Source organism: Eumetopias jubatus, unplaced genomic scaffold, assembly GCF_037043125.1.
Source record: "Eumetopias jubatus isolate StellerSeaLion01/CBP00866 unplaced genomic scaffold, mEumJub1_p1.0 scaffold_2, whole genome shotgun sequence".
Lineage (NCBI taxonomy): Eukaryota > Metazoa > Chordata > Mammalia > Carnivora > Otariidae > Eumetopias > Eumetopias jubatus.
Window position 1 is genome coordinate 165503235 of NW_028274808.1, and position 12046 is coordinate 165515280.

General features: G+C 36.4%; 1 pseudogene; it reads left to right on the forward strand.

Moving 5' to 3' along the window:
• The first annotated feature begins 2536 nt into the window (after positions 1 to 2536).
• On the forward strand, positions 2537 to 3997 carry LOC114197570 (elongation factor 1-alpha 1 pseudogene; annotated as a pseudogene).
• Positions 3998 to 12046: the final 8049 nt, after the last annotated feature.

Consider the following 12046-nt stretch of genomic DNA (forward strand, 5'->3'; position numbering starts at 1 on the left):
ATAGTAGGGGACTATAATACCCCCTTACATCAATGGATAGATCATAGAGATAGAAAATCATAAGGAAACGTTGGCCTTAATATTTCCTTATGATTCCAATGTGACATATTAGACCACGTTGACTTAAAAGATACATACAGAACATTCTATCCAAAAGCAATGAATACACATTCTTTTCAAGTGCATATGGAATACTCTCCAGGATAGATCATATGTTAGGCTACAGAACAACTGTTAACAAATTTAAGAAGATTTAAATCATATCAACATCTTTTCCAACCATAATGATATGAAACTAGAAATCAATAACAAAAAGAAAACTGGAGCATTCAAGAGTATGTGGAGATTAAACATCATATAACTGAACAACCAATCAGTCAATAAGGAAATCAAAAGAGAAAAGATACCTTGACACAAATGAAAATACAGTACACTAAAATTTGTGGAATGCAACAAAAGCAGTTCTAAGAGGGAAGTTCATAGTGATAAATGCCTACTCTCAGGAAACAAGAAAAATCTCAAACAACCTAACTTACACCTCAAGAAAATACAAAAAGAAGATCAACGCCCGAAGTTAGTAGAAGGAAATAAAGATCAGAACAGAAATGAATGAAACAGGGACTAAAAAGATAATAGAAAAGATAATGAAACCAAGAGCTCATACTTTGAAAAGATAAACAAAATTAACAAACTTTTAGCTAGACTTACCAGACTTACCAAGAAAAAGAGAAAACTCAAAATCTGAAAGAGGAGACTTACATCTGATACCACAGAAACACAGATCATAAGAGACTACTGTGAACAATTATATGCCAACAAATTGAGCAATCCAGAAGAAATAAATTTCTAGAAACATAAAACCCTTTAAGACTAAACATGAAGGAATAGAAAATCTGAACAGATCAATTACCAGTAAGGAGATTGGATCTTAATGAAAAACTTCCCAACAAACAAAAGCCCAGAACGTCAAGGCTCCACTGGTGAATTCTACCAAACAGTGAAAGACAAATTAATACTACACTTCCTTCTTAAACTCTTCCAAGCAAACAGAAAAGGAGGAAACACTTCCAAACTTACTTCATGAGGCTAGCATTACCTTGACACCAAAACCAGACAAGGACACTACAAGAAATGAAAATTATGGGCCAATATCCTTGATGAACATAGATGCAAAAATCTTCAACAAAATATTCACAAATCTAATTCAATGATACATTAAGAGGATCATACACCATGATCAAGTGGGATTTTTTCCTGGCATGCAAGGATGGCTCACCATGCATAAATCAAACCAACACGAATACACCACATTAACAAAATGAAAAATAAAAATTGCATGATCATCTTAAGAAATGAAAAAAAAAAAAGTACCAGACAAAATCCAACATCTGTTCATGATAAAAAAAAACTCTCAATAAAGTGTGCATAGAGGGAATATATTTCAACATAATAAAGACAAGTTCACAGCTAATATCATACTCAATATCAAAAAGCTGAAAGCTTTTTCTCAAATTCAGGAACAAGACAAGGACACCCATACTCACCATATTTATTCAACATAGTACTGCAAATCCCAGCCAGAGCAATTAGGCAAGAAAAAGAAACAAATATCCAAATGGGAAAGGAAAAATTAAATCTGTTTCTATTTGCAGATGATGTGATACTACATATAAAAATAATAATAAAGACTCCACCAAAGAAACTGTTAGAATACATGAATTCAGTAAAGCTGCAGAATACAAAAGCAATATACAGAAATCTGTTGCATTTTTAAACACTAATGACAAATTATCAAGAAGATAAACTTAAAAAAAAAACTCACAATTGCATCAAAAGAATAAAATATCTAGGAATAAATTTAACCAAAGAGGTAAAAAACCTGATACACTGAAAACTATGACACTGATCAAAAAAAAAAAAAAAAAAAAAAATCAAGATGACACAAATAAATCAAATGATAATCCATGCTTATGGACTGGAAGAATATTGTTAAAATGTTCATACTACCCAAGGCAATCTACAGATTCAATGCAATCCCTATCAAAAATCCCAATGGCATTTTTCATAGAAATACAACAAACAACCCTAAAATTTGTTTGGAACCATGAAGGACCCTGAATAGCCAATACAATCTTGAGGAAGAGGAACACAGCTGGAGGCAACATACTTCCTGATTTCAAATAGTAATCAAATTCAATAGTAATCAAAACAGTATGGTATCAGCACAAAAACAGACACATAGATCAATAGAACAGAACAGCCAACCTAAAAACAAGCCTACACATATACGGTCAATTATTTATGACAAAAGGAGCCAAGAATATATGATGGAGAAAGGACAGTCTCTTCAATATATGGTGCTGGGAAAACTAGACTGCCACATGCAAAAGAGTGAAACTGGACCACTATCTTGCACCATCCACAAAAATTAACTCAAAATGGATTGAAGACTTGAAAATAAGACATGAGCTTTTTCGCAACAGGTTTGCCACCAGAACACAAGTGTTGTGAAAACCACCACTCAACCTAAACCAAAATGGGAAAGGAAAAGACTCACATCAACAATCGTCATCATTGGACATGTAGATTCGGGCAAGTCTACCACTACTGGTTATCTGATCTACAAATGTGGTGGGATGTACAAAAGAACTATTGAAAAATTTGAGAAGGAGGTTACTGAGATGGGAAAGGGCTCCTTCAAGTACGCCTGGGTCTTAGATAAACTGAAAGCTGAATGTGAACATGGTATCACCACTGATAACTCCCTGTGGAAATTCCAGACCAGCAAGTATTATGTGACCATCACTGATGTCCCAGGACACAGAGACTTTAACAAAAACGTGATTGCAGGCACATCTCAGGCTGACTGTGCTGTCCTGATTGTTGCTGCTGGTGTTGGTGAATTTGAACCAGGTATCTCCAAGAATGGGCAGACCTGTAAGCATGCCCTTCAGACTTACACACTGGGTATGAAACAACTAATTGTTGGTGTTAACAAAATGGATTCCACTGAGCCACCCTACAGCCAGAAGAGATACAAGGAAATCATCAAGGAAGTCAGCACCTACATTAAGAAAATTGGCTACAACACCAACACAGTAGCATTTGTGCCAATTTCTGGTTGGAACGGTGACAACATGCTGGAGCCAAGTGCTAACATGCCTTGGTTCAAGGGATGGAAAGTCACCCATAAAGATGGCAATGCCAGTGGAACCACACTGACTGAAGCTCTGGATTGCGTTCTGCCACCAACTCGTCCAACTGACAAGCCCTTGCGTCTGCCTCTCCAGGACATCTACAAAATTGGTGGTATTGGTACTGTCCCTGTGGGCCGAGTGGAGACTGGTGTTCTTAAATCTGGCACGGTGGTCACCTTTGCTCCAGTCAATGTTACAAGTGAAGTCAAGTCTGTTGAAATGCACCATGAAGCTTTGACTGAGGCTCTTCCTGGGGACACTGTGGGCTTCAGTGTCAAGAACATATCTGTCAAAGATGTTCGTCGTGGCAATGTGGCTGGTGACAGCAAAAATGACCCACCAATGGAAGCAGCTGACTTCATGGCTCAGGTGATTATCCTGAACCATCCAGGCCAAATCAGTGCTGGATATTGACCTGTGCTGGATTGTCACACAACTCACATTGCTTGCAAGTTTGCTGAGCTGAAGGAAAAGATAGATCGTTGTTCTGGAAAAAAGCTAGAAGATGGTCCCAAGTTCTTGAAATCTGGTGATGAACCATTGTTGATATGGTTCCTGGCAAGCCTATGTGTGTTGAGAGCTTCTCTGACTATCCTCCTCTGGGCCGTTTTGCTGCTCATGATGTGAGACAGACGGTTGCTGTGGGTGTCATCAAAGCAGTGGATAAGAAGGCAGCTGGAGCTGGCAAGGTCACCAAGTCTGCCCAGAAAGCTCAGAAGGCTAAATGAATATTATCCCCAATACCTGCCATCCCAGTCTTAATCAGTGGTGGAAGAACGGTCTCAGAACTGTTTGTGTCAGTTGGCCATTTAAGTTTAAGTGAAGACTGGTTAATGATAACAATGCATCATAAAACATTCAGAAGGAAAGAAGAATATTTTGTGGACCATTTGTTTTTTTTGTGTGTGTGGCAGTTTTAAGTTATAGTGTTTTGGGTTTTTTTTAAGATATCATTTATTTATTTTGACAGAGAGAGAGGGAACACAAGCCGGGGGTGTGGGAGAAGGAGAAGCAGGCTTCCCATCGAGCAGGGAGCCCGACGCGGGGCTTGATTCCAGGACCCTGAGATCATGACCTCAGCTGAAGGCAGACACTTAATGACTGAGCCACCCAGGCACCCCTTAAGTTATTAGTTTTTAAAATCAGTACTTTTTAATGTAAACAACTTGACCAAAAATCTGTCACAGAATTTTGAGACTCATTAAAACAAAAGTTTAATGAGAAAAATAAAAAGAAAGTAAGATATGAAACTATAAACCTCTTAGAAGAAAACATAGTCAGTAAGCTCCTTGACATAGGTCTTGGCAATAAATTTTTGGATTTGACATCAAAAGCAAAGACAACAAAAGCAAAAATAAACAAGTGGGACTACATCAAAGCAAAAAGTCTCTGCTCAGTACAGGAAATCATCAACAAAATGAAAAGGCAACAAATGGAATGAAATAATTATAGATCATACATCCGATAAGGGGCAAATATCCAAAATACATTAAAAAAAAAAAACACCCCATACAACTCAATAGCAAAAATAAAGTGACTAAAAAATGGGCAGAAAAACTGAATAGACATTTTTCCAAAGAAGATCTATATGGCAAATAGGCACATGAAAAGATTCTCAGCATCACTAATCATTGGAAATGCAAAACAAAACCACAAAAAGGTTATCACCTCATACCTGTTAGAATGGCATTATCAAAAACAGAAAAAATAATAAGTGTTGCTTAGGAAGTGGAGAAAAAGAAACCCTTATGCAATGTTGGTGGGAATGTCAATTGGTCTAGGTGCTATAGAAAACCGTATAGATGGGACGCCTGGGTGGCTCAGTCGGTTAAGTGGCTGCCTTCGGCCCGGGTCATGATCCCAGGGTCCTGGGATCGAGTCCCACATCGGGCTCCTTGCTCAGCAGGGAGCCTGCTTCTCCTCCTCTCTCCCTCTGCTTGTGCTCTCTGTCAAATAAATAAAATCTTTAAAAAAAAAAAAGCTTTAGAAAACCATATAGAATTTCCTCAAAAATTAAAAATTGAATAGATGATTCAGAAATTCTAATTCTGGGTATTTATCCAAAGAAAATGAAAACACTAACTTGAAAATATATATGCATCCCCATGTTCATTGCAGCTTTATTTATAATCATGAAGATATGAAAACAGTGTAAACATCCATTGACAATGAGTGGATAAAAAAAATGTGACATAGACACACAGAAATATTCAGTCATCAAAAAGAATGAAATTTTACCATTTGTGACAACATGGATGGACTTTGAGGGTATTAAGTGAAATAAGACAAAAATATAAGTATCATATGATCTCACTTATATGTGGAACCAAAAAAAAAAAAAAACAAACAAAAAAACACAAAACAAAAAAATAAGCTCAGAGATATAGAAAACAGATAGGTGGTTGCCAGAGGTGGGGTGGAGAGGGGGCAAAATGGGTGAAGGGAGTCAAAAGGTACAAACCTCCCACTATAAAATAAATGTCATGGGATGTAATATACAGCACAGAGACTATTATTAGTACTGTATTGCATATTTGAAAGTTGCTAAGACAGTAAATCCTAAAATTTCTCATCACAGCACAAGAAAAAAATCTGTAACTATGTATGGTAATAGATATTAACTAGACTTACTGTAGTGATCATCTCACACTATATACAAATACCAAATCATTATGCTGTACACTTAAAACTAATATATATTAATTATACTTCAATAAAAAAGATCTGAAGACTGACATTTTAAAATAATAAAAAACTGACTTACTACATTTCTTGAAGGTGGTTGCTTAATATCTCTATTTCTACTTTGTCTGCAAATGATGTTAATTATACTTTCCTACCTCCCGTAAGAGCTATGATAATTACTGTTGGTAAAGCACTTAGGTTTCCATGGGTAAGGGAGATGGTGTAAGGGCAATGTGTTATCATCATTATTACTGCCCTGGACAGCTGCTCATTAAGGACTGCATTTGAGTAAAAATCCATGAAAATTTTAATTGATATGAGACAGAAGTTGGTCAACCTTAGCCATATTTACTGCCAAGTTTAAGTACAAAGAGAAAAACTTCTCTCTAATTAGAGCATCTCAAGTATCATCACAAAAAGGAATATAATAGTTTTAAAGTGTTTCAACAATTCAGCATTCATTCATTTAACAATTATTCAATATCCATTATGTTCTGGGTTCTCACATACAGAAAATCAAAAAAAAAATGCCTTTGTAGAACTTAACATTCTAGAGTTTAAAATTTGCTTTGTCACTATTTCTAATGCCACCTTTTAGAATGCATCCCAAACCATTTATATTTTTTTTTCCTTCTCTGGGAAAATATGTCCTAAGTATTTATTTTCTACATAATGAATTTCTGCCCATTATGTAAAACTCTCATGTTTGCATGCTAATTTTCCCCTAAATGCATTGGATCTCTCCAATTGTTCCAGGCATGTAACACAGTACTGAACACATATTATGCTCCTAAATGATTCCCTAATTAAACATGTAATACCTATTAATATTTCTTTCATTTACTAACTAGTAAATGGAGACTCATATAATTCAGTGGGTGTTTAGAAATGATTCCCAGACACGTATATCTAATTTGTTGCATGGCTGAGAAAGACCAGGGTTGACAAAAGGGTCAAATTTAGAAAAAATATATTTTCTGGCTCTGCTCCTTTACTGTCCACCTGTTATTACAGAATTTCCAGTTTTAAGCAAGTAATTTCCTGCCAAAATCACTCCAATCATCCTGCGGTGTATTTTCTGGATATCATGACCATGTCAATTATCAACCACAGGGCATCCAAGAATTATTTCTTCTACTCTCGCCCTTTTTAATACTGTCAGCTGCTGAGGCCCCACTGTCGCCAAAGCTACAGGAAGACATTTCATCTCTTCCTAAGTTGAGCTATTTTTTTTTTTCCCCTAAGTGCTGCTTCTGCTGGGCAGCTCTGTAACTACATACTCTGGAGACTGGCAACGACAAAGTAATGTATAATTCTATTCAACATTGGGTTTTCAAACTCAGGTTGTGTGTTCAATCAGAAGAAAAGAAAAAGAATGCATATTTCCTTTAAGAACATCAAGGGAAAAAAAAGAACAGCAAGGAAATGTGGATTTGAATTTCTGTATCTTGAGAACTTCTTAGGCAAATTATCTCCATCAGTTTCTGGGTACCTTGGTTAATTTTTCCCTTTTTTCTCTTACCTTCCCAACCCCTCTCCCTGTTCTCCAGATTATATAAATGAGACCCTAGTGGCCGGACAAGGAACAGTTCTGATAAATAAACACCATAATGTGAGCAGACTCAATTCTGACCTCTAAATGTGCTATAAGCCCAAGCTTACCTAATTATTTTAAGGTAGAATTATCTTATCAAAAGTTCCTCTGTGCAAATAATTTTCTTGCATCATTCTCATTATCTAACCTGAAATTAGCATATTTTAGTCTTAGGCTGAATGGGACATAGACCTTAACATAATGACTTTTCTGTTCTCTTATTGTAGGGCGAACGGACCAAGAAAGTATAAATCAAATAGTCACCCTACTCTGGTCACACACTGATTTTTCAAATATTTGAAGGCTGTGAAAATAAAATAAATTTTAAATTTTAAATCTGTACCTTTAAGGGAAATTATAAAAAGGTCAATTAAATTAGTCACGTGCTAACTAAAAAGTTGCAATTAAAATTATGTAAGTTAGAAATAATGGTGGGTTTTGGGTGAAGATCATTGACATTAAAGGTATAAACGGCCACTTATTGTTCTTGCCAATTAAACCACTGCAGTCCCAAATTCTACCCATAAACTTTCTGAAAGCACCATCCTTAGGGATAGCAACAAAATTAGAATCTAATACTACTCAATACCCTTATTGCAGAACTCTGTTAAATGCTGAATCTAAACACATTTTAGTTTTGGGGTCTAAACAAACTTCTACTCTCTCCATCAAGCTTCACATTCCTTCCTTTCACAAACCTGAATCTTGAGATCTTGCCATATTCTTAACAGTTGACATGGAGAAAAGAAGTCAAGAAGAAGGAAGCAGCAAGATGGCTAGTTTAAATCTCAGCAATGCCAATTTCTTGGACAAAACGAGTTAACTTCTCTGTGCATTTTTCTTTGTACATTTCTGGGGAATGGAATAATCCTATCCACTTTACCTAGAGCTGTAACGAGTATATTAACGTTAATGCTTTATACAATGGAACATAAATAGTAAGCACCAAATAAATATTAGTTATCATGACGATGATTATCATTACCACTGCCATCACATCATCATTACACATCAGGCTCTGTACACATTAGGCACATGCATGGAGGAATGAGGAAAAAAGGCCCACTCTGAATTTCTGTGCCTACTCAATCACATCAAGTACAAGTGAGCCATCAGATGGTGAGATCTCCCACTCAAGCACAGTATCCACACCAATGTGGCCCAGTCAACTGTTATGAACTTAAACTGACCAAACTGATATACCCTTCTCCTTTAAAGAAAATATACAACCTGGTTAAGCTGAGGGATGTCTGGGTATGAAGAGGGACTGGGGAATAACCCTTGCTCATAAATCAGAGCAGTCAAATAATGACATGGGTTGCCTCAAAAATACTGAACCAGAAATCGGAAAGCCAACTCAGTTAATGCTGAAGCAGAAATGCCTGTGGGTACATCACTGACTTTAATGTTCTTAAGCACACAAGCTGGAGAGGCAGGGGCATGGGACAAGTGGAGGGTCAGGGCTGGGTATGAGTGAGGAGAGGAAATGGCAAGGCTGTACTCAGGAATGAAAGACTCACCGTGAGTGTGACATGCATCTCTGTATATGGACAGGAGGCTTAGGTGTGTGTCAGAGGATGCACACTCTGTCTCCCCTGAGTGTCTGTATGTACATCCATTCATAGTGTGTCTGTGTTATAAAGAATGAAAATATAGAGAGAAGAGCCTGGTATGTCTAATGATCAACATTCAACGTAAGACACTGACCGAACATTAGCTGTTCAAACTACAAATTGTTATTTTTAGCAATAAACTTTCAGGGCCTCAGAAGGCCTTAATATTTCATTATTATTGTCAGATTTCATTGCTAAGCATAGAGGACACTATGCCAAGGACTAAATTGATCATATCTGCACTGCTATTAGTCACCCACAAGGTTGTACAGCCTGGTAGAAAATGAACTGATTAGTTTTCGTTAATCAAAAAGGAAAAGTTCAGATTCCTATTCCTTTTACAGAGATGCATCTCTGAGGCAGGAATGGTTGCTCTGCAGACTCTTGTAGGATGAAACCATTTGTACCACCTCTCCTATGAATAACAATGATGCCCAAGAGAGTAAAAGTTTACTGTGCTGGTCCTGACCTGCAAGGGGTGTTCCCAGTGAAGCAAAGTCAGATGAGTCATCTGACATCCCTTTGAGGAACTCTCAAAGGAACTGTACCTAAGGCAAGGTGCTAGCAGGATCATGGTGGGACATCCAAATTTTGTGTCCTTCCATACAAGGCAAAACAAACTATCAAAGTAGAAACAGAACCCATCAGCAAAGAGCAAACTGTTCTGAAATGGGCTTCAAGTGACAAAAATGAGCCATTTTATTTTCTTTGCATCAGGCTGCTCTTATTTTCTCATTTCAATTCCCTTGGACTTGTGATATCCCTTGTCAAATTCCTTTGGAATTTCCACTTGGAAAAATGATAGATTAAGTGGAGTGTGTGTATTCCTAGGGCAATCACAACCCATTTACTTTAGTAATTCATATTTTAAAAAACAATTTTCTTTTACTGTTTAACAGGAAGATATCTCATCTCTTTGGTTTCTGGCCTCTGCTTGGGCCAAGTGAAATGTGATGTTTGGTCAACACTGAGGCAGAACTATTTATCATTATATTGTTGGGTAGTGGTTATATAGCAGCATTTCATCAACAGGCTATGGTATTCTTCTTAATACCCCATCAAGGTTTTTTTTTTTAATATGGCTGTTTGGAAATAAGACATAAGAAAAAATATTCAGCAATATTTATCCCAGGATATAAAATATTTAAGTATGTAGAGTATCACCAAGAACAATGGAACTTATTATGATAATCTATTATCATTATCCCCTAACTTTTAGACAATTGCTAAGACAATTTAATGTACGTATGGCATGTGGACACTCAGATTTTTATCTTCCTAGTATTCTGCAACTGAGTAAAGGGCAGATCATGGTAATTAGCCTTTCATGCAGATATGTTTACCAACCCAACCAGGTTGTAGAATTAATTGCATACATTTTTCTATAATCCCAGGGTAGGTAACATGGTTTAGTGTATGTAACAGGCAAGTAGTGGTAACCATGATGGAAAACTGCAAGATGAAATTATCTCGAAGTGCAACAAATAAAATCTTGACTAAATAATAGCTATTATCCATAAAATTGCTGAGTGTTGCAAAAGGTCACAAAAGGAATTAGGAGGGGTGCTTATAGAAGAGACACTTAAAATTTATGATAATCCAGTTTTCCTATACTTTATTTTCTAATGTAGCAACTTGAGGATTTTGTCCTATCTAAGAACTTATTTAATATATATGATTTCCTTTTCTAGAATAAGTTTAGCTTTCAAAAGGAGTTATTAAATACCCTAAATGGAGGGTGCCTGGGTGGCTCTGTTGGTTAAGCGACTGCCTTCAGCTCAGGTCATGATCCTGGAGTCCCAGGATCGAGTCCCGCATCGGGCTCCCTCCTTAGCAGGGAGTCTGCTTCTCCCTCTGACCTTCCTCCCTCTCATGCTCTCTCTCTACCATTCTCTCTCTCTCTCTCTCAATAAATAAAAATCATTAAAAAAAATACCCTAAATGGAAAACATTGTCATTAGCAATAAATTAGTAATTAAAGTAAATACAGTAGAAGTTAAGCAATGGTATTAATTTTTCCACTTAAGTTCCATCACTGATAAGGACACTAATATTATTTTGTGTTGACTTCATGTTGTAAAATTTGAGATGTGTTTATACCGCCCTTGATTCTTAACTGTAAACCACGAGAGACTCCTGATCAAGTTTTTCAATGAGCAACCTTTAGAAGCACTTCTGAAACTTGCTTTGTGATATCAGGTACTTAATATTAACCATGATATGGCCATTTCTCCTTCAGTAAAGTGATAGCACAGGTTCCCTAGTGATATGCTATGAACTAAATGTTTGTGTCTCCCCTTTGATGCATATGTTGAAGCCCTAATCCCCACTGTGGGGATATTAGCAAAGAGGGCCTTTGGCGATAATTAAGCTTAGGGGGGCTTTACCCTCATGATGCAATTAATACATTTATATGAAGAAATACCAAAGATCTCCTGTTGTTTTGGTTTGTGGTTTGTTTTGTTTTGTTTTGTTTTTAAGTATAGTCTGCAGATGGGGGACTGTCAGACAGCCAAAATAGCTACTTTGTATTTTTCTCAATGGATCTCCTTCATTTTATTTAAAATTTATTTAGGCAAATATATATCTGCCTCAAGTAAGCAGGTCAATTTTTAATTATTAGAGGTGTACATTATTCCCACCCACACCAAAGCTGCTATATGAAAATCTACTCTATCCCCCAGGGAATGGACATATTTTTTTCAATGGACATCTTTATAAAAGGATCTATGTATCTGAAGCACATCTCTTTTATCTGAGGAAAATTTTAGAAGATATAACAACTATCTTTATCTTTTTGGGGGTATGTGTAGAAGAAATGCAAGCAGTAATTCTCAACTAATACTGTATATTATATCATTCATTCATTGAAAATTACATATTAAATGCTTTCTATGTATCAGGAACTGTACTACAGGGAGAGATTAGACAATTAATAAACAATATTAAACTTGAGT